This window comes from Furipterus horrens, unplaced genomic scaffold, assembly GCF_987537825.1.
Source record: "Furipterus horrens unplaced genomic scaffold, mFurHor1.1.pri manual_scaffold_8, whole genome shotgun sequence".
NCBI classification, from domain to species: domain Eukaryota; kingdom Metazoa; phylum Chordata; class Mammalia; order Chiroptera; family Furipteridae; genus Furipterus; species Furipterus horrens.
The window spans coordinates 84,918,348-84,942,815 of NW_028327178.1; positions in this window are offsets into that span (position 1 = coordinate 84,918,348).

Below are 24,468 nucleotides of genomic sequence, written 5' to 3' on the forward strand. Positions count from 1 at the left end.
CTGCTTTCTGACCATGGTGCTGGTGCTTCCCTGTGTGGCCCCATATGACATGCAGTGCCTCTTGTTTCCATGGATCTGTGAGTATAAAAACTCCATGACAGTCATTTCTGTTTCTGCATGACTTACCATACCTGATTAAAACAAATCCTGGGTACTTTTAAAACATCATATCACATCCTAATGAATAACATGAAATTCAAGTGACAACATTAAGTCATTGAGAAAAGGATCAAATCTTGCTCAGCAGAATCTAAATGACAAAGCTGAAAAGTATATAATCCATTCTATATAAGGTAACATAATAATACTTCAGTCAGAATTTTTTTTTTTTTTTTTGCTTTGCTGCTTTTGTTATAAAAGCAATACATGCTAAAAGCAATACATGCTCGTGGGAAAAAATAAAAGATAGGTAAGTAGACAGATGATAGTTAGCTATCTCTAAACAGTAAGAAAGATATAAAATGTATTAAATAATAGTTCTCCACCTCCTTCCTATCCATATTTCCACCATTAACAGTGTTTTGTTTATTTTTTCAGGCATTTTTATATAAGGACTCACATTTCTACCTTTTTTATTTTTACAAAATCAAATGGTACTATACATATTATTCTACAACTTGCTTTAATTTAGTTAACAATAATTCTTGTTAATCATGCTTCTTTTTTGTAACCTCAAACCCTATAGATCTATATTTTAGAAAGTGATCTAAAGGTTTTAAAAATAACGAAGCTTATATGCAGACAGCAAGACTGTATTGTACAACAAAGAGCACAGAAAACTTCTTTGTTGTTTTTGATGTCAATTTCAAAATCTACTTCTAAATTTTGATGGTTGTATATTAAGAAGGGCCCAACCCTGCATTGTCTAGTACAGTGGCCACTAGTCTCATGTGGCTACTTAATTTTAAATTAAATTAAAATTTCACTTCCTCAGTTGCAGTAGCCACATTTCAAGTGCTGTTGGCCAATTTGGTGGCTGGCTAGTGGCTACCATATTGGACAGGACACATATAGAATACCCAGTCATGACAAATTTCTACCATTTGGCTTATGACTTGAGGTATATCTAAATCTATAGAGATAGAGATATAAATAGAGATAGGTAGGTGTATAGATATAGATATCTTGATATATAAAAGATAATTAAAGATTTTTTTTTAAAGAAAGTTCTCTTGGACATCAGTGGTATAATATTTATGCATTTAGCACAGAGGGAATCTGGTGCAAGACACTGACAAAAGAAGAGCTAAGAAGCTAGATGGGGCCAGAGAAGCACCAGGTACTGAGGACAGCAGGAAGCCACTTCCATACCGACTGCTGCAGGGTGGGGGTGGTGTTTCCAGGGCCCTAAGGCTGGGTGATCTGGCAGAAGCTGAAGCCATGGGGAGAATACATAGTGACTGCTGTGGATGCTGCTCAAAGCACAGAAGAGAGAGAAATAGACTTGGTTTCTCCCCTCCCACTGCTTTTCCATCTCCTAATAAAATCTCCCATTGGCCCAATTCAGCAGAAAGCTGACAGTCACAGGAGGCAGCCTGCAGGGAAAGAAATGACGTGTGCAGCAGGCAGGGCACTCAGAGATGAGGTACAGCCCAGTCCATAGGGAGTGCGAGCTACAGGCACTATGGAGGAAAGAAAGCTCTCATTGATGGAGCCAGGGCGATACACAGGGAACCAGCCATGAAGGCCCTTGGAATCTGGACTTTATCCAGAAGTCTCTGAACAGCTATTTCAGGGTCTTAGAAAAAGTGTTATGATCAGATTTGTGATTTGGGGAGATCATTAGGGTAGGCTCAAAGTGTGGCTTCTGGACCAGCAGCAATTACATCACCTCGAAACTTGTTCTCAGGCCCCAACCCAGGCCTAGTGAGTCAGAAGCACTGGGGGTGGAGCCCAGCATTCTGTGCATTCTGTCCTTAAGGAGAATCCCTGGGCTAGCCTAGAGGTGAGAAGACCAGATAGGATCTAAGTGAGCAATGATGAAGGCTCTGGTTAAGACATGGGACATGAAAAGGGTGCTTGGAGAATAATTAAAGAGCTAAAACTGGCAGGGCTGTTGATGGGGTGTTCACGACAACAGGAAGGGAGGAATCCCATCAGGAACAAGCAGAGGAGGCAGCTGCCCATGTGATGAGGTTCGTGGGACAACACAGACCGAGACCTAGAACAGCTACTGATTGCACAGGACTCTGCTCCAAGTGTTGTGCTCGGAAACTGCCGAGGAGGCGCAGCCTCCACAACCCAGGACCTGACAGCTGACACTGATCTCTCCAGCAGGTTGTTATGCCTAAACTCGCATTAAGATTTGAACTTCCATTAAAATGAAGATGACTTCTACAGGGACAGCCATAGAGTCTGTATTGTTCAAGAGCACCAGAGGCTATACGTCCCATAAACTTGGGAATTCCCTCAGGGCAGGGCTGGGCCTCCCTCCTTTCTTTAGCTCAGAGTTTTGAATGGCCTTGCCCAATCAAAGCGTAAGGTAAGTCAGTATTTTGGATATATTGCGGGTTTGGTTTCAGACCTCCATAATAGAGCAAGTCATAACCTTTTTGCTGGTAGAGAGTCTTAAACTACAGTTTATAAAACATGCAACATCTGTGAAGCACAATATAGCAAGGTTTGCCTATGTACAATTTCACCTTTAACTAGTAGACTGATTGATTAGAAGAAGTAAAAAGAATGACTAAAATTAATTATAATATTTTATCTAAGCCATCATTTCAACCTGTAGTCAATATTTAACAAATCATTAACAAGCTGTCTTACCTTCCTTTTTCCCACATACTAAGTTTTGAAATTTGGTGTGCAGTTTGTACTCACAGCACATCTCACTTCCAACTTCCTCCATTTCAAGTGCTCGGTGGCCACATGGGGTGGGTGGTTCCCATAGTACACAGTGCAGGTTTAGAAGATCATAGTGGCTTATTTGGACTTTCCTGAATAAATAGATTCATTCTTTCCCATAGAGCAGACAACCAAAGACTTGTTACAGGTAGCGGTATCATTTTTATAGCTATTGTCCTCTGAGATTAGGAAATTGGGGACCAGTGAAAGTGAAAAAGAAAGTCAACAAACTAAGTGAACAGAGGGACATGAAAACCATTTGGCATGAATTTGAAATTTATGGTAGGAGAAAATGAGAATACCCTGGAGGGAGAGATGAGTCTGGGTAGAAAAGTAAGAGGCCAATAAAAACATAGACACCTGCCCTGGCTGGTGTGGTGCAGTGGACTGAGCGCCAGCCTGTGAACCAAATGGTCACCAGCTTGATTCCCAGTCAGGGCACCTGCCTGGGTTGCAGGCCAGGTCCCTAGTTGGGGGCGCACAAGAGGCAACCCCACATTGATGTTTCTCCTCCTCTCTTTCTCCCTTCCCCTCTCTCTAAAACTAAATAAATAAAATCTTTTTAAAAAAAATATGGACACCTGCATCCATTGTCCTTTGCAACGTGTATCGTGTCCCCTAAGCAGCACTGCTGTATCTACAATGAGTAACTCTTTGATGCTACAAAATGCCTGTGTCTACACTGTTTACAGTTATTAAGCAAGGAATATATGGTGGAATATATTTACAGGGTGGGGCAAAAGTAGGCTTATAGTTGTTCATATTGAAAATAAAACAATAACTAATTTTTTATATATTGACTTTAGAGAGAGGGGGGAAGGGAGAGAGAAAGAAACATTGATTTGTTGCTCCGCCTATGGATGTATTTATTCATTGGTTGATTCTTGTATGTGTCCTGACGGGGGATCGAACTTGCAATCTTGGCACATTAGGACGATGCCCTAACAAACTGAGCTACCCAACCAGGACTAAAATAATACAATAATTAATAAATAATAATACAAGAATAAACTCTGTGTTTCAAGTATTCACAATTGTAAACCCATTTTTATCCCACCCTGAGTAGCACTTCAGTAGAGCTGCCAGCACACTTTTTCCACTTACTGTGTGGCCTTGGGAAATTGACTTAATTTCTCTGTTCCTCTATTTTCTCATCTATAAAATGGAGTTTATAGTGATGCCTACCTTAGAGAAATGTCATGAAACTTAAACAAAACCATAAAAACAAAGTGCATAAATAGGACTGAGCTGCATGAAAGACATTTAAAAAATATAAACTATTATAATTATTTTTGTTAAAATGGAAATATCTGGTTCTTCAATACTTCTCAAAATAGAGCAAAATAACCAGAAGTGTTGTCATTGATGGAATAATTCTATCTTTGCTTTTAGTTTTTAAAAGATAGACTTTATTTCAGAGCAGAGTTGGAATGTAGAGGTCAAGGGCAAGGGCTCAGCCTGGAAATCAAGATTCACCACCTTTTAGCTCAGATGGGCCTGCGCAGGAAGGAAAAAAAAAAAAAAATGAGAGGACAAGGCACACCAGGCTCCCCACGGAAAGAGTGAGGAAACCAATACCGGAAAGTGAAACCCCAGCCTCGGTAGGCGAGGACTGCTCTCCTGGGAGCCCAGGCTGGGAGACAGGTCACTGGTTGTGCGTGGGAACCAGACCCCTGTGCCCTGCTTGTGGGCAGTGGCTCCCAGCCTCCTCTCTGCCTGATCTTGGCCAGTATCTCCTGTCTCCATTCCTCAGGGTAGACCCACACCTGTGCCTTTATTTGTATTGCAGGGTACGCCTGTATCCCATTACACAGGCCTCAGGGCTTTACCCAATTAAAAAGAGGTTCCCAGTCCCTTGCAAGGCTGGGAACATCCAGCTTTCCATCTTACCTGGGAGACATGCTCCAGCCACCAGCACAAGTGTGACTGTGAGTTCCAAGGCAGCTAGTAGATGGCCATGGTGCCACAGTTGACCTCAACCCTACTTGGTGACTCTGCCCCTTCTTAACTCTCACAGACACCCATGGAGCCTCCAGGAGACACCATGAAGTGCCATGTTTTCTTCATTCCACCACGTCGCTCTGACACTAGGAAGTTCTAGGGGATGAAACCATGGTATGGAGAACCAACTCTCCATTCTAGAGCCTGCCCCACCCCTTCCTTGGGACAGTAGATCTGGTTTCCAGAATTGAGAAGTTTCTATTGGGAATGGCGCCAGGGCCCATGCCCAAGCCACAGCACCAGGTAAACAGGGTCTTCCCCATAGTCCTCCCTCAGAAGGTACAGAAATGAGCCTTTTGGCTGGTCCCTATAATGTCCCCTGAAAGAAGTGCAACTAACCAACAGAAATCTAGGTACCTTCCAAGCCAAAATTGGACAGAACTGAGCATTGTTCTGTTTTACTTTATAATTTTTCTCTCATCAGAATTCAATGACTCTCGGTCATAACAAATCAAACCTGAAGATAGCGACAAAATAAATCCAGAGAACTGAAGTTTCCTGCAAATATGTCTTCACTTCTTCCTACATGTTTCATTCAAAAGGAATTAAACATGGCAAAATAAGTAGGTCTAACAATGAAATACCAGAGTAACACTTTAGATATTGAATATTTAGTGATCATTTTAATCCTTCTTTCACCACACTTCTGAGTCATGCAGCCACCATCACCAGTTTGTCTCTCTTCATTAAGCAGCTCTTATGTGTTAGCAGAAGAGACAGCCTCCTCCCAAACCTCAGTCCGCCATGTTTTCCAGAACAAACTTCCAAAGGACAAATTGAATAACCAGCTTGTCATTGTCAGGTTCGGGTATTGATTTCATGCTGGTGCTGAGCCAAGGGCTGGGAATAGTATGTGGCTTCTGCTTTCAGGGAACTTTCAGCTGAGTGATAAAAATAACTACAGGGTGCGGCAAAAATTGGTTTACAGTTGTGAGTACTCAAAATACAGAATTTATTCTTGTATTATTATTTATTAATTATTACATTATTTTCCATATGAACAACTGTAAAGCTACTTTTGCCCCACCCTGTATACTCATCAACAAACAGGGATAAAGGTACTCATGGAGACTTGTACAAACAAAGGGATGGGACTGAAGAAGCCACCACTGAGTGTGGCCACTGAAGGACAGTTCCAGAGAGAAGGTGAAATTTTTTTTGTCTTTCAAATTGTGCTAAAGTTCGCAGGTGGACAAAAGTGGAGTGTGAACCCCACACTGTAACCACAGAACATGTGCAACAGTATGGTGTTCAAGAAGGACACAGGATAGGTAAGAATGGACTAGGTGATGAATGATCCAAGCCATTGAAAGGTCCGAAGCTGGGAAGTAACAAGTTCAGGTTTGCCTTTCAAAAAGCTCTCTCTGGCAGCATTGTGAAAGAAGGGTTATGGGAAACTAGATTCTAATGCCACTGTGATCAACTGAGTGAGATACTAAGGATTTGAACTAAACTCTAGAAGTAGAGAAGGAGACAGTTCAAGGGTTACTTAGAAAGTAGAGCCAAAACACTTAGTAACCCACTGAATGTTGGGTGAAAAGAAAAAGGCTAGCTCCCCGGTGAGCTACTGTATTAGATGCTTCCTTAGTTTGAGTTACCCCAACAACAGATCCTGAAACAAGAATTTGTGCGCGAGTAGTTTATTTGGAAAGTGATAGCAGGAATAGCACGGGGGAGGGACTGGGACAGTTGAGGGAAGGAATTAGGAAAGGGAGTGTTAATGAGTAGTATACTAGTAAGCACTAAGGATCAATCCCACCCGTTACTCTCTCAGGCACTATGCAGAATACAGCTCAGAACTGACCCTGGGGTGAGGAAGCCTGGGTTCATGTCAACCAACTCTTAGCCCTCAATAGTTGAGGGTCAATCCTAAAGGTGCTCATTCCCCAGCATTTGTCCTGGAGAATGAGCCTTGACCTAAGCCAGGATCAGCAAGCCCTGAGGCCAAAGAAAGCCCTCAGTCAGAGGGACAGAAGTGCTTGGAGTAAGAAGCCATTGGTGTGATAGAAAATATTCACCAAAGTTGCATGTGACCTCTAAGGTGGTTGAAGAGGGAAAGAACAGGGCAGGCAGAGAGCATAGTCTGGGAGGTGTCTAGGAGGTCATAGACTCAGACTTTCTAGCAAGACACTAGTAAAAAATTTGTGCGCTATCATGTCCATTTTACTCCTTAACAAATTTTTAAGTGAGCTGTAATAGATACTAATTGAGCCAAGTAAAGGAGCCCTATAGCTTAGGTGAGTTCCATCCAGTCATCTTGTATGTATTAGAGAATTGTTCTGTGGTCACACAGGCTCTGAGAAAAGCATCGAGAATGTTGTACTGATAGAAGAAGCATCAAGACTGCAACCATAATACCGTGCATAACTACTTACAATTAGAAGAGTGGACAAGAAATTTGGTGCAGGATCTGAGAATGTCAGTAACTTAAGAAGCTTCCAAATTACGAACTGATTCTGGGTAAATGTGGATGTCTCATGCCTAGAGGGAAGAAAGCCAAGTATTGTTTGATACTCATGTCTTGAGGCTTGGAACTGTCGGATTTGCTCTCTAGATCAACCACACTCTGGTAATCTTCTGAGGACGTTTTGATTTTTTTTCTTTGGCATTCTTATGGATCCCAGCCTCTCCCCATATTAAAGAAGGTCGCTGCCAAGAAACCTCAAGAGACCATCCCCAAAGAAATACATATGAATGTGAACAGGATTTGTGTCCCTGGAGAAACTTCCACACACTTTTAAACTTATCTTGGAAAAGATCAGACGTTTCCTACCCACAGATTTGAATCAGCCTGAGCCTAAAGTATTTAATTTCCATATTTAGAGCAGTAGTTGCCGTTGGTATATAACACAAACCATCCCATGCAGCTGCGATTCAGGCATATACTGATTACTGCTAAACTACCCAGAATTCGAGCTCAATTTCACAAGACAGAAATATGACTTTTTTTTTCTTTTGGTCATAAAAGATCACCCAAGGAAGTAGCATGACAAAATGTTTCCTGATGCTGTTACAGGCGTATGGCTGAAACTCAACCTTGCACACATCTGTACAAAAACGTACTGAGCAACCCGCAAATAGCTGAGCTTTCTGGCAACGTTAACACCCGAGCATCAGCAAGCCTTCTGTTGCTAATTATTTGAGACATCTCCTGCTTTGCTTTTATAACATCCTGAGCTGTTTATCAAAGAGGTCATAACATGAGAAAGTATTCGTGCCATCTTTAATAAAGAAGCATTCTGACTGGACAGGGAGAGAAGGAAAAACACTGTTGCAATAGAGCAACAATCAAATTATGTCTATAATGGGCTTTAAATCTTTAGAAGAAAAGATCTACAGTTTAGCAGTACAAAGCAGTATTATTCCTGTTGTTATTAAAAACTGCCTTCTAATCCTTCACACATATGTAATACATCTTGTCTAAGGATCTCAAAGTCCATTATAAATAAACAAGAGGCTACACTTTATAAAACCTGGCCAAGGCCACAAAAGGGATGGAACTCTCTAGTCATGAATAAGCCGACATTTTTAGAACGACTCACCAACTAATGACATAAAGTTTCTTGGTCTCACCAAAGTTTGGAGAAATAACCAGTTCTTGGTTTATAAAAGGCACTCAATAAACACTTGTAGGTACAAAGATTAATAAAAGATCCACTACAGGAACATTATGAAGATTAGTTAATTCACATCAGTTTTTTTAATATATATATGTTATCATAAAACATTAATCCCTTATACATTCACTCTTATCCAGGGAGCCTGGTAATCTCAGTGTCAAAGCAGAGAAATATTAATTAACTCCCTGCTACCTAAAGCTTCATTACTATCTTTCCATATCTCTGCAGAATTTATCTCTTTGGTGACTGCAAGTCTAAGTCCCAGTGAAGAAGGAGGAAAGCAAAACTAATGTAAGAATTCAGAAAGACCACAATGTTTAGGAAGCATAAACAGTTAGCTGGTAAGGTCAGCCCCTTTATGCATTTAGAATGTTCACAAAGAGTCCCAGAAGTCAAGAAGAAATATTTGAGTGTCCAATATGTGCCAGGCCTTATGTTTGACACAGGCTTAGAGAAAAGCAAGAGACTATAATGCAGCAAAGGTATAGAGTGGGGAGATAAAAGGGACATTTAAGCCAATCAGTGCAATCCAAAGTGACTGTCAGTGGGACCTGCAGCCCTAGAGGAGGGCTTCTCAACCTTGGCATTACTAACATTTTGAGCCAGATAATCCTTTGTTGTGAGAAGCTATGCACTGGAGGATGTTTAGCAGCATCCCTGACCTCTACCCACCAGGTACCAGTAACACTCCTCTCCCTGTCACCCCACCTCAGTAATGACACCCAAAACTGCCTCCAGACATTGCCAACTGCCCCCACAATGAAAAACTGCCCCCTCCGGTTAAGAACCACCACTTTAGAGATCTCAGAAAATAATTAACTTTCTTTCACTTACATACTGATATTAACTAGACAGTTCCGAGTAAAATACTTAATTCTATCTTCAGCCAACACATCTCCAGATATTTTTCTATGTGTGGTATCCGGACCAATCAGTGTCCACAGGCCACTTGAACAATGAACCATCCTATTTCAGTAAGGCATCTGTCTCTACTTCCATATTATAAATGCAAGGTCCAAAAGTAGCATTTATATTGAAAACAACAAAACAGAACCTTTACTAATATTGTAAGGGACTGCATATGACAGTAAAACTCCATGATGTCATATGTCAAAGAATGACTCAGAAACATGTAGTTAATTAAATGCATGCCAAATAATTCATTTGTATGTAAAGGAGATGGCCATTAAACAGTTGTCAGCTAACAAAGGTAAAACAGGATTTATTTTTTTAAGAAGCAGTGGTGGGAAAGAAGGAAGAAGAAAAAACAATGAGAACAGTGAGCCTTACTTTGCATTCTGGAGGTAAATTAATTAGCTGGCAGCTAGCGAAGAGGTCTGTCTGGGCCTTCTGCCCTTGAACAGGCCATCTAAGGTATCAAACAAAGCCATTTCAGTTGATGATGGATTCTCCGAGAAACATTGAGGGTTTGGCTGTGGAGTTTGTACGAGGCTGCCGGTGACATGTCTACAGGATCCTTCATCAGCATCCTGTGGTTGTTACATAGGGTCTGTGCCATTTCAAGCTATTCGGAATAACTCTCACAGGAAAGCTAATTTTAATAAAGCAGCTTTATCTTTCGCTCTATAACTGGATGGAAAGTAATTGCTACATAAAACAAACTTCAAATCCCCAAGACCTAGAAATCTCAGGACTGGAGATTTCTTTTCAGATGTGGGATTTGTACTCTCCTAAGTAACAACTGACTTTTCACCTTTTCACCAAACTGCAGAATCAGCAAATCTCAGGGTCACCTGCTCTTCCCTCCTGCATTGGAGGAGATTCTAGCCACTGAAAGTGCCACCAAAAACCAAAAGGAAAGAGCTCCTTGAAGTGCCACCAGCTTGTAGATACTTCCAGAATATCTTTTCTTCCTTTCTTGCTTCATGTTGAATTACTTTAGTAAAGAAGCCCCATTATTTGGCATTCATATTATCCCTGAGTACAGTTCTTGGCACAAAGTAGTCAATCAATAAATGACAAGTAGTGTTGGAGGTTTTATTATGATAGTTACCATTTTTTGAACATTTACTGTGTTCTAGGCATTGGCCCAAGCTCTATGCATATTTTATCCTCTTTACTTTTTACATCAACCTTAAATTATTATAAGGACTATTATATTCCATTTTACAGAAAAAAGTCAAGGAAGTTAGAAATTCCTATTGCTGTAAACTCATTGAATTATTTTTAACTTTTCAGTAATCTCAACTTATTTTGGGAGGGGGAAATAACTTCCCTATTCTTGCTGAAGGATCTCTTTCCCCACCCTCCTCCACCCCACCCTGAGGTCTTTAGTCATAACCTCTCCTTAAAATACATTTCAAATGTTTTATTTCCCTATTGCATGGTACCCAAATTAGACATAATTGCATTTTTTGAGTATTCATTTGTTCTAAGCCATGACTCTATTTCTAAGCATACTGTCTACTAGACACAGAAAGTCATTCAAAGATATGACTAAGATATGATTTTTCCCTTTGTGATCCTCCCAAAAGGAAACCAAGAAATACCCAACATAACAATAAGACATGAGCAATAGACTGAGGGGAACCAAGAGGAGAGAGTAAACAATTCTGCCTAGAACCCTGAAGGAAATGGCATTTAGACTGAATTTTGAGGAGTTTTGAGGAGGAATTAGTCAGCTTAGGGAAAGAGAAAAATGTATTCTGGTCAAAGGAAATAGTCTCTGTAAAAAGCTGCACTCCTTTACACTATATGTCCATTCACTTTCACAATAAAAATCTTCACAGGTAGTACATGCCAAACACAGCAACAGGGGAGCCAGCGGTGGACAAGAGAGGTGAAGCTGGGGTTCTCGTGGACATAATAGTATAATGAAGGAAGTAGGGTAGCTGATTTCCAAAGATGGCCAACATCAATCCCCATCTTCCTGTGTGCACATGTGTTTCTTCTTCCTCCCATCAGGAGGTAGAGCTTATGTCTCCTCTGAAATTTGGGCTGAGCCTGTGACTGCTTCGACCAATCTAGTGCAGGTAACGTGACATTCTGGGACATCCAAGCTCAGGCATTAAAAAGACCTGGAAGTTTCCACTTTGTCCTTTTTGGAGCCCTGGTCTGTCACATAAGGAGTGAAGGCTCTCCATCTAGAAAGAGAGGCAGCTTTAAGGAGTACCAAAGCAGCATCTAACTCCATGCCACCATCTGACTACCACTGCATTAGAGCATGTATTCCAATTAATCTACTTCTGCAAAACAGACCACTCTAAAGTTGAGTGGCTCACAACAATAACATTTCTTTTACTCATACATCTTCAATTTGGGCAGACTTTGGTATCTCCACATCATGTTCCATATGACCAAGCTGGCTCAATTATGGCTGGCAAGTTGTGCTGCCTATCAGCTGAAATCTCAGCCAAGACTAAGACTCCACATGGCCTGGGATACTTTGAGAAATAGTGGCTGAGTTCCTAGTGCCAGTGTCCCCAGAGAGAGCCATGGAGAGCTACATTACCTTTTATGAACTAGTATTGGTCACAGAGCATTTCTTCTGCTATAGTCTATTAGTTGAGCAATTTACAATGGCCCACCCAGCTTAAGAGGAGGGGATGTAGACTCCACCATTTGATCAGAATGTGACAAGATTCAGGAACAGAATATAGCATGGAAAATATTGTTGTAGATATTTTTATCTACAGAGCACAAGCTAGAACTGAATGGCTAAGGCTCAGTCAACTCATAGAATCATAAGATAAAATAAAATGCATGTTGCTTTAAGCCACTCTGTTTGGGGTGGTTTGTAAGCAGAGCAAACAGACGACCAGATTACTGAAATACATTCAAAAATGTTTACATACACATATGTATGGTCAGAAAAGTTCAGGTTCTGAAAAATACATTTGGATACACATTTAACAGATGGGAAGGATAGGGATTTAGGCCTACTCTAGATTGGACCTCAAGGATGGCTATTCTTATAATTTTTTTCTATTTTTTTAAATTCTCACCAAAGATATGTTTATTGATTTTAGAGAAAGGGAAAGAGAGAGAGAGAGAGAGAGAGAGAGAGAGAGAGAGAGACATCGATCAGTTGCCTCCTGTATGAGTCCTGACCAGGGATTGAACTCACGACCTAGGTATGTGCCCCGACCAGGAATCAAACCAGCAATCTTTTGGTGCATGGGAGGATGCTCCAACCAACTGAACCACCTGGCCATGGCATAATATTTTTCTGTGGTTTGAAATTATAATGAGAATAGGTTAATGGATCATTTTAACAAGATTTTTTTAACGTAAGCAGATAGAATTAGCTTAATGTAAAAGACAGAGCAAGAAAAATTCCAACCTAAAATAGAACTTGCAGAGGAGTTTATTATAGGTAAAATAATATCCCCAAAATTTTCCCAGAGTATCTCCAAGTTCTAAGTTAACAAAGTTGTGAGTAGTAACCGGTAGTGGAGGAATTCTGCACAGGCTTAAATAAAGGCCAGCCCTGTGGGTTGATCTGGTCTGGCCATCAGGAAAGTTACTTTTAAGGTCATTATGTAAAGCAAAAATTCCCTGGGGTCATTATTGACCTTGAAAATATCTTCAGTCACCAGGGAAACTACAGATAGACTGCCTCTTGATAAGACTGACAGTTTTTCCTCCCACACTGGAACAGATAATAATTTTTCAGTTGAGCACCAGATAAAAGTTTGTGACTTGTGTTAGGAGTGTACCTTGCACAGAAAATAATATATATCTTTAAATGTTAGAATTGCACTCAGCCTGATGAGATGCTCAACCTGACTGGCACCTGGAAACTGAAGCACATTTAAGGAACAACACATTCACAACCCCTGCTCTTGCTCTTCACCAGTGAGTAGACTGGGCAGTTCATCGCTATGATACCTTTAATGCTGTGCTCTGCACTCACTGGCACACTCGCCCCTCACCCCTCTCGAAAGAGCTGACCGTTGAACAACAACACAGATTCGAACCAGTAGGTCCACTTCTAGGTGGATTTTTTCAATTAATACAGTCAGCTTTTCCTATCCAGGGGTTTTGCATCCACAGATTCAACCAATCACAAATTGTAAATACAATTTTTGCATTTGCAACTACAGTTTCTGAACCTGGGATCAAAGATGCTGTTTTCCAAATGCTGTTGGTTGACATTGCAAATGTGAATGGCTGACTGTAGAGCCAAAAGTTATATGGGGGTTTTCAACTGTGCGGAGGTCGGCACCTCTAACCCCCACGTTGTTCAAGGATCTACTGTAGTCGATATCAAAAACACAAAATGTACGTATGTCCTGACTCTTGTGTGCAGAGCTGCTGGCTATTGAGTTTGCCTCCAGGACAGGCATAGGAATGCCTTCTAAACAAAGTATAAGATAAGGTTCAAGTGCAGAAATTAGGTCTAAAGAGAGAACTCCATAACTCCACAACAGACATGAAGAGAAAAGCAAAGGCCAGCAATGTAGGGAAACTAAACACATCATCCTATGCTCAGAGTACAGCCATCTCAGCTTTTCATATGTTAGAGTTCCCCAAGCCTGCTTGTTATAAAAATGGGTCATAGATCCACAACATAGTACCATATAGTACAGATACCACATAGGGTTTATCAAGTAAAAAAAAAACAAAACTGTAAGTAGAGAAATAGTAGGGTGGAAATAATCTCTGAACCTCTCATTAACCCACAGCTTAGTCCAGGCATGCGTAAGTGTGTGAACATGACCAACATCCTAAGAGAGTAGGACTCTGATCCCATAATGGTGTATGTTTTTGTAAGGTCATGGAAACAAAATAGCTATGAGACTGTTACATGGAATCTTATGCCCAGGAAAGTAGACATGTTAGAAGAAATTAGGGAAGGTAGTCTCAATAGCTGAGTATCTGCTATCAGCCTGTTGAGCTAATGCCAATCTGCTGAGTCTGCTCGTTGCTAAACTATCACAAGGCAATGAGACTCCGGGTTCATACAGCTTTGTCTCTCCTCACTGATTTCTGCTCATGCAAGTTAAAAGAAATGTGCCTACATTTGGAAAGATACCTTAGATGGTACCAGTGCATGATCCCTTTAGTAACCAACCTAGTTCTCCTTTTCTGAACAGGTGGTTACTATCACCAGATATTTGAAGATACTTAAGTACAAATGATACAAGCAGAAATCAATAATACACAAAACAGATTTTAAAATATTTCCAACCTAATTATGAGAAGATAATGGACCCATAAATTAAGAACAGACTACTAAGAAGCATTCAGAAAACAAAAAGGAGCCCTTTCACATTAAATACATGATTTCCAATATATTGAACAAAAGGACTGAATAATAAAATGGATACCAACATTAGTCTGGTAGGAATTCAAGAAAGAGAAAAGAGAGAGAAAGAGGGAGAGAATTAAAAATCAAAAACATAGGGAGAAAAAAGTCCCAAGTTAAAGAACTGAGTCATCAGGCTGAAACGGGCAATCTGTACAAGCACAGACTAGTAAAATATTTATATTAAAAAATAAACCGACAATCCCAAAAGTAAAAAAATAACTTGTAAAGAAAAGAACAAATATTGAATTGGAATCTGATTCCCCGTTAGCAAAGAACAGCAGTATACAATAAAACTTGTTTTCAAATTTCTGAAAGAAAATTATTTAGAACTGAGAATTCAATCCAAACCATTACTCATGTATGAGGACAAAATTAAGGCTTTATTTAGTCAAGGGATCAAAATGTTCAATATTCATATATCTTCTCTGAAAATGATTCAAAGATATATCACAGTGAAATGAAAAAAATAAATCTAAGAAAGAGAAAGACATGAAACCCCTAGAACAGTGGTAAGATACACAACAAAAATCACAAAACTTATGATTGAATCTAAATAACCATCGGTAATGTGCATAGGACACTTGAAGTAACTATTAATACAAAATTTCTTAAATATCAAGGATATATTTAAGATATATATAATAACAATCTCAAATTTATTACAGAAAACCAAAAGGGGGAGAGGTTAAGTATAAATTTGCTAAAGATTTTTCCTTCCTCATGTTATGTGTTATAAATATTGATTAATGCTTGATGTGATCTACATAAATGTACAAATATTTTAACTAACAAATAGAAAGATAAAAATAAGATATTGCTTCAGTGACCTATTGTTGCTTTGGTTATCTATCATTGAGACTTAAAATAATTATTTCTTTTTTATCTCTCATGGTTTGGGGGCTGACTGGGCACAACTAGATGTGAAGGCCCCTCATTTATATACGTCTCTCAATTGATGCTGACTCTCTGCTGGGACACCAGTTGACACTGTTAGCCAGAACAGCTACCCATAACCTTACCATGTGGTCCGAGTTCCCTTATAGTACGGTGCCTGGGTTCTAATGGTGAACATCGAGAGAGAGAGAGAGAGAGAGAGAGAGAGAGAGAGAGAGAGAGAGAGAGAGAGAGAGAGAGAGAGAGAGGAGAATGCCAGGCAAAATCTGCAATGACTTTTGTCAACTGGTTTTCAGAAACCATTTTTATCTCCCACCACATTCTATTCAGTCAAAGTAAGTCACTAAGGCTAATCTATATTCAAGAGAAAGGATATACTCCATCTCTTACTGGGAAAGTTTCAAAACTTGAAGACAGATTTTAAATTATTTCAAATGTATTATTTCCAAAAAAAAAAAAAAAAAAAAAAGACTTGTGGTTTAAAGAAAGAAAGAGAACACCAAGGAAAATTTTTATAATGCTATTAAAAATCAGGGAGAAAAAAAGAAACAACAAAAAACCAGTAACATAAAATAAGATGGCAGTTTTAATATTTCAAAAATTGTAATGAATATGAATGACTAATTTCTGCTGTTAAAAACGAGGACTTTTAAATTGGATTTAAAATTAACAGAATAGGAGAGTATCTACTGTGAGCTGTTTTAAGAGACACAATGTATGACACACGAAGCAAATTAAATATCAAACAAAATAGAATTAATGGCAAAAATGTTAATGGGGAATGATAAAAGCTAATGAAGTGCTACAGATGCTTTAAAAATTGTCAAGAAGACATAAGGCTCATGAATTTTTATGTAAGGACATAGTTCTGTAAGATATGAAAACAATGTTAGAAAGTCAAAGGACAACTGGCATAACACAGATGCAGTGGAAATTTTTCACACCTCTATAATCACACATTTACAGGTCAAGCGCACGATAAATAAATAACTGAATTAGCAAGCGTGACTTAATATATACAAATACACGTACTCAAAAAATACATATTCCTTTCCAAAACCCATAAAACATTGCAGAATTGGTCTGATGACCTCAGGAAATTTTCAGTTAAATCCCTAAACTATAAATCAGTTATGCTATGTTATCTAAATGCAATACAACAAAACTGGAAATTAGCAACAAAAAGTCACCTAACTTGGAATTCTAAAACGTTTCTCTATATTAGCCTTACATTAAAAGGTAAATCAAAATTGAAAGTACATATTATTTTAAGTGACTGAAAACACAGCCATTCCTAAGGGATGCTGTAAATCAATATTTGTAGAAATGTTTATAGCTTCAAACTTGACCATGCATGAGAATCACCTAGAGGGCTTGTTAAAACACAGATTCTGGACCCCACTCTCTGAGTCTGTGATTCCAAATTGCCGGGGTGGGGCCTGAGAATTATTGTTTTGAGCAAGTTTCCAGGGAATGTTGAGGCACTTTGAGAACCACTGTTTTATAGTTTCACTTAAATGTCCTCTACAGAGGAGGCCTTCTCTGACTACCTGAATATAATGTGTCTGGTACATTAAATCTGTTCTGCATTTTAGCATCTTAATACAAGTTATTTTGTTTAATTGTTTATCATTATTTTTCCTCTGAAGAGCATAAGATATGATAATCACAATGATATGATGGTGATGATGAATTAGCAAAATTTTGTAAATATAGAGTAGTTTCTAAATACAGCATGATGAATTGGTATAAAATCAAAAACCATGAATGCCAACAAATCATTAGGCATTAGACATTTCCATGTCTATAACCAGAAGTTCCTGTGATGGTCCAATGGCTCTCAAACTTGGCTGCACATTGTATCACCTGGGGAATTTTTTTGTTTGTTTGTTTTGCTGTTATTTTTTATTTATGTATAGTTGGTTTATGGTATTATATCAGTTATATTAGTTTCAGGTTTGCCCTGGCTGGTTTAGCTCAGTGGATTGAGCGTCGGCCTGCGAGCTAAGTGTCGCTGGTTCGATCTTCCAGTCAGGGTACATCAGAGAAGGAAAACTCTGACTCCAAAAAACCTCCGCTGCCTTGCGGCATACCTCTTCAGGGGAAAGGCTAAGGGAGTAAACCCCGACAGAAAATCCGGAGCCGGAGTCCCTAAGGCGGTTTGACGTTGTAGTCAACACCGGCAACTCCTGCGGCGCACCTGAACCCAAGCTGTATCGACTCCGTCTTTCCCTTGGACCCTTCAGCTGCGAAGAGAGGGGGGGTCTGCTGCATGGGCAACAGCAGACCCTCCATATTACCCTGCCCAGGCTCTGTAGCTTCAGCGTCATCGCAAGATGTCGATTCAACACGGGAGGAGACAGATACCATGTCACTCCCGAGTCGGACTGCACAGCCATTCTTGGCGGTGCAGATAGACTCTGAAGAAGCTACACCATCGTCTCTCGAGACGGACGGCTGCCGACGATTAGTTTCAGGTGTACAATACAGTGATTCCACATTTTTATACCTTACAATGTGATCAGTTCACTAATTCTAGTAATCATCTGTCACCATGCAAACTTAGGACAATATTATTGACTATATTCCCCTTCACCTTTTTCACCCATCCCCCCACTCTCTCTTCCCTGATAATCACCCGTTTGGTCTCTGTTCTTTTGTGTTTGCTTATTTGTTTTAGATTCCACATAGAAGTAAAACCATGCAGTACTTATCTTTCTCTGTCTGACTTATTTCACGTAGCATAATATCCTCTAGTGTTACCCATATAGTCACAAAAGGCAAATTTTCATTCTTTTTATTGTTCTGTAATATTCTAGTGCATGTGTGTGTGTGTGTGTGTGTGTGTACCTCACATCTCTTTATCCATTTATCTATCAATGGATACCTACATTGCTTCCCTATCTTGACGATTATAAATAATGCTGCAATAAACATAGGAGTCTCCATATCTTTTTGAATTAAGTCTTTTTATTTTCTTTGGATCAATACCCAGAGGTGAAATTGCTGAGTCATATGTAGATCTGTTTTAGCATTTTGAGGAACCTCCATGCCCTTTTCCATAGTGGCTGCACCAATTTGCCGTCCCACCAATAGTTTTGGTAACAACTGATGCCTGGATCCCAAATCCAGAAACCATGATTTAATAAGTCTGAAGGGCAGCCTGGGCATTAGGAGTTTTAAGAGCTAGTTTCCATATGCGGACACCATTGAGAACCACTGATCTATAAGAAGGAAACCAAGTCATAGACGACTGTATCTTTCTCTTGCTCTTAAAGGACAATCAAGCTATACATAAGTTTGGATACCAATTCCTGCCTGTTCATGGATTCAATGGAAGTTTTGTCTGCTGAGAAAAAGCAGATACAGCCCTCCAGCCCTTTCCAGCCACAGTTTCCAGTGAATAGACATTGCTTTATGGTACATCGCCTCCCCACCCCCAACATATTTCACAGCAATTGTAACAACGGTATGAATTACAGGTGATATGCTTTGAGTGTTATTATCCATTTCCCCATATCTTGACATTTGAGATGTAACCAAGAACTTTGCATCCCCTTGGACTGGTTGAAGGGGGGAGATTCTGATTAATGTCCTTTCAACTCCCTTATGAAACACATGGCTTGTATTAGAGACAAGATGAATGAATTGATACATTGGGAATGGCCTTCACATTAGACAAACATGACTTACTAAAGCCAGGAATGTCCTAATGATTAAATCTATCCATGTATGTGAATCAAAGTATCTCCTTCAGGGAGCAGCCCTTTGAAATGGGTTGTGTTCACTAGCAAAGCAAAAATCTTCCCCATCATTGAACAGAAATCATCATTCATCCATGCAACTATGAACATTAGAAATATAATAAGCTGACAATGCAAAAGTAAATTTTTTAGATTTTGCTCTGATCACTTAAATTTACTCTCCTTCAAATATTTAGCTTAAAAGAACAAAAATCCATTGCCAAAGTTTGTATTTTACTAAGATTAAACTTGTCATAAACTACAGAACACCCAGTTAAACTTAAATGTCAGATAAACACAAATAATTTTTAGCATAAGTATGTGTCAAATATTTCATGAGATATACTAAAATATATATTTGTTGTTTACCTTTAATTCAAATTTAATTAGGTATCTTGTATTTTTATTTGCTAAATCTGGTAACATTAACTACTGTGGACTCCATATGTTGGAGTCACATTCTTCAGTTTTAGGGGACTTTGGTGAATATTTGGTCAGAAGACATGGTCTTATCACTAAATCAATGTATTAAATTTCCCTGCTAGTAAAAAAATCTCTCTATAGACAGACAGTACCAACAAGTTAACCTCAATCTGACATGAATGAAAACCGTTTCTAAGTGGTTATAGTTTCTAAAACAGAACTCTATCTACAATAAATGTAATTATTTCACTAAAATTGTTTGCATGTGTTTCTTTTCTGCACCAGGCCATGTTCCTGTGCCATCTTAGTTGCCTTCATCTGTTATTTTGCAGACCTTTCTTTGCCCATATCTTTGATTTAAATTTATCATGACACATTTTTAAACAATAGCAGGAAACCTCACTTATGACTTTAATTATAAAATGGTGTTATAAAATTATGTCCACATTTTACTTTTGGCAGGCAGCAGTCCTCATTTAACATGAATATCTCAAGTTGGCCTCTGCAGTTCTCTTTGGTTGATTTCAGTGCTTACTGTATGTAATTGATATAAAAACACAAGTTTAGGAAGCAGTTATTGGAACTTGTTAAAAGAAGTAGCCACATTCATAAATACTCTCATTTTGCTGTGTAACATGCCAAGAGAATTAATAACACACTTTGGGGAATATGGGAGGAATTCTGACTTTTTAAAGAAAAACTGATGTATTCTGCTCTTAATGTTAATTGTTTGACTAACGTCTATAGTTTTGTTTCTCTTCAAATCCCAACTGTGTCTAAGGAAATAAAGTGAAAGTGAACTGGACAAATATGCAACTCTATAAATACTTGCTGGCACTTAAATAATTCTATTGTCCTTTCTTAGAGACAAGAAATAGAAATGTGTCATTTCTCTAATAGGTATAATATAGAAGACCACAATAAAAGTAGAAAAAGCCATCACTGGAGGCTTCAAATTTAATGCTGCCTGAGATAATCTCCATAAATTTGAAAGTTAAAACTTTAAAAATGAAGTCTTTCTCCATTAATGTAGGCAAGTTTCCATGTTTTTCTGCCTTGGAGGCAAATGTAGTTTATGACATAAAAGGGTTGCTTCATTTGCATTTATCATTTACATAGTACCAAAAAAATGTATTTCACTTAGCACAGAATAGAAGGGAAAAAATGAAAGAGAATTCATAAATTGCATTTATAGTCCTACTAAAGAAGTAAAGGGGATATTCACAGCCCTCCACCTTTTATTTTTGTAATACCTATATTTTACTTTGACCATTATGAGTTAACATTGTATATGCTTAGGAACCTGGGAAATATGTCTCAGAAAAGACTCTGTGACAAGCAACAGCATAAATTAGATTGATATGTGCCATAAAGTTTCTCCAAAGTATGGCCCCAACTTTCAAGTTGTTCACCATCTCACCTGAGTGATACAAGCAGGGAATAATACATGCTAAATGGTGTGTTACAAACTCTAGGACAATAAGGACCAGAAAGGAGGAGAGAGCAGTGTAACTTAGAAAGGTCTTGAGGCTGAAAAAATATTTTTATAAATGTAGATTAGATAATATGCAGTACATTTAGGGACTGGGCATTGGGGGTTATACATCACACTAGTGACTGCCAAAACAGCAAAAAAACAAAAAAGTGAAAACATATGAAAAATAGTGTTAGTCGTGTGCAGTACAGACAGGACATCTTCAAAGACAGAACTACTTCAAAGGGAGGAGAATATAAACTAGGAAATTTAAGGAGCTCATATTAACTACTGATTTTCAGAAATGGAGTGGCCCCTCCCCGCCAAAAAAAAAGACAATTTAATCTTGGAACGACCAAAGAATCTGTCAGAGCAGCTATTCCCCTAAAAAGCCCTAAAGATGCATTTCCTTTGCTTCTCTTTCTCTAATCCCACCTTATTACCTCTCAGACTCTGATCAGCAAAGTTAGAAGACAATGATTCAAGGAAAATCACAATGCTCAGTGGTAGGCTATAAAGTAGTACAGCTAACCATCTTTAAAGTTTCTTTTCATTTAAAATTTGTTTTCATTTGAAAGTTAAACTATGTCTGTGGTATCATCAAAGATGTTTAATTTACAGGCAAGAAGAATGTCAAATGCCTTGCAACTGGATGTCTTTCCAATAAGACAGTCTTACAGATTTAGATACTTGTTTGTGGGTTATGTTACAGAAATTAACATGTGTTTTCCGTTTTCAAAGGGCACAAGCCTATGATCTCATTACCTGAGTGACTGTCTGTATGTATAGGCCTCACCTAATCCTGTCTGCATCACTGCCTCCTCAGATTCAACAGTTTGGCTGAACTAAGTGGCTGGGTTGATGAAGTATGGGGTGGTCTGTGGGCTTCACTTTAAAACTGGTTTCTCTTTTCTATCTTAATGGCTTAGACAGAAAGGGCCCAGAGGTCTGAGGGGGGGGACCTAAAATATTCCCCTCAGCCCAAACTAAGTATAATGGGCAAAAGGGTTTTGGACAGGTGAGATGTGCCTGGCACACCTTCCTCCAAAGAAGCCCTTTTTTTTCCCTAATGTGGGACATTGAAAAATTAATACCTGCCTTTTATCATCTAGCGGTTATGGATTGAATGATGTCTTTTAACCTTGTTGCCAAATCTGTTGCCCCCAGAATACAGCAAGGATGCCAGCCTGTTAAACCAAGCAAGCCAACTGACCTGGAGTCTGCACGATCCTTCCCCATGTGGGAAGGCCACCCTCCCCTCTACACCTCCATTCTTATTAGGGATTTCTGGACCCAAGGGTAGGTAGGACAATGACCATGTCCAGCTTAAAGCAGCCAGAGGAGCTCGAGACCTTCACCCATTGTCCTTTATAAGATTATAAAGGGTCTTAAGTCTGAGAGGGAGGGATTGTTATTTTTTATTGTTAAAATAATTATTTATTTATTTATTTATTTATTTTTTAAAAAAAAAAGAAGAAGAAGAATATATGAAAGGGTGAAGCCAGAGAACTTGTATGTATGACTCATGGGCATGGACATGGTGGGGAGGGGGCGGGATTGCTGGGAGAGGGGTGGTGCTGGGCAGAGGGGAGCAAAGGAGGAAAAAATGGAACTATTGTAACAATATAATCAATAAAATATACTTTAAAAATACATAAATAAATAAATAAACTAGGAAATTTAAGGGAATCATGCTAACTACTGATTTTCAGAAATGGAGTGCCCCTCCCCCCAAAAAAAGACAATTTAATCTTGGAACCACCAAAGAATATGTCAGAGGAGCTATTCCCCCAAAAGACCCTAAAGATGCATTTTCTTTGCTTCTCTTTCTCTAATCCTACCTTATTACCTCTCAGGACTCTGATCAGCAAAGTTAGAAGGCAAATACACAGTAGATACCAACATTGCAGTGAGCACTAAATAGCTTCTCTAATAATTTTTCATACTTTCACTGATAAATAGTAACTGACATTCTAAAAACATAATCACTATGTACCAGGCATTGTGCAAAGTGCTTGACCAATATCATCTCAGAACATCTGCACAATCCTATTTTGCACATATTCCACATTTTTTAAATGAGGCAACCATGGCAGAGACAGGACATAGTATGTAAGGCCACACAATTAATAGGAGGTGAACTAACATTGAAATCCGTGTCTGTCCAGCTCCCAAGTTCACATTTTTTTATTACATGTATATTATATAAATTGGAGGCTGCACACAACACCCACAAACACTCATTCGAAAAAAATTTAATCCTTGATGAAAATATACTTATATTAAAAAATTATTCACCACAAGTCTGCAAATACCACAAATTAGAATATGTAATTTAGATAACAGAATAAGCTGAGAAAAAAATAGAAAATAATAAAAAATATAATAATTCTGGGGGGAAAATAGCTGAAAATTTTGGAGAAAGAACCAGTGACATTGAAATTAAGTCTCAACAGATAGGTTTAAATACAAATTAGTTAAGTTGAAAAAGGAAAAAAACATCAGTATCATAAAAGAAAGAACAGAGAAAATTATCCAGATATAAAAAAAGGAGGAGAAGGAGGTGGAGGAGAGGGGAAAGAATGAGAAAATTTAATTTACATAAAACCGGAGTTCCAGAAAGAAAGAAGGGTAATATTTCAGAATAGGATGGCTGAGCATCTTCCAGAATTGATGAAAAAGTTAAGTCCTCAGAAGTACTAAAGTTTGTAAACATAAAAAATAAATTTATACCTAGATATATTGTTTAAATATTACAAACATAAAAAATATAAATAAATCTATCCTTAGAAATATTTAAATAAATTTGGAAAACAAGAAGACAGAGAGATCCTAAGAAGGAAAAAATGGGGAGAAATTAACTAAAAGGAACAATCAGAAGTCTTCTCTACAATAAAAACTGGTGTCCAGAGACAATAAACAATATCTTCAATGTGTGGAAAAAGCTAACAATGGCCTTAAAACTCTATAACCAACTAACCAAGATTTAAAATAAAAGTAAAATAGATGTGTTTTGTGTTACCTAAAGTCTAGAGAATGTATTATTCAAAGACTTTCACCAAAAAAACACTATTAAAGCATGTTCTTCAGTAATAGGTTAATTGAATCAAAAGAAAAATGTGAAATGTAATTGTGAACAAAGAAACTGTTAAATAAATAGTGACAATAATAATAGCAATGATGACTAATTTG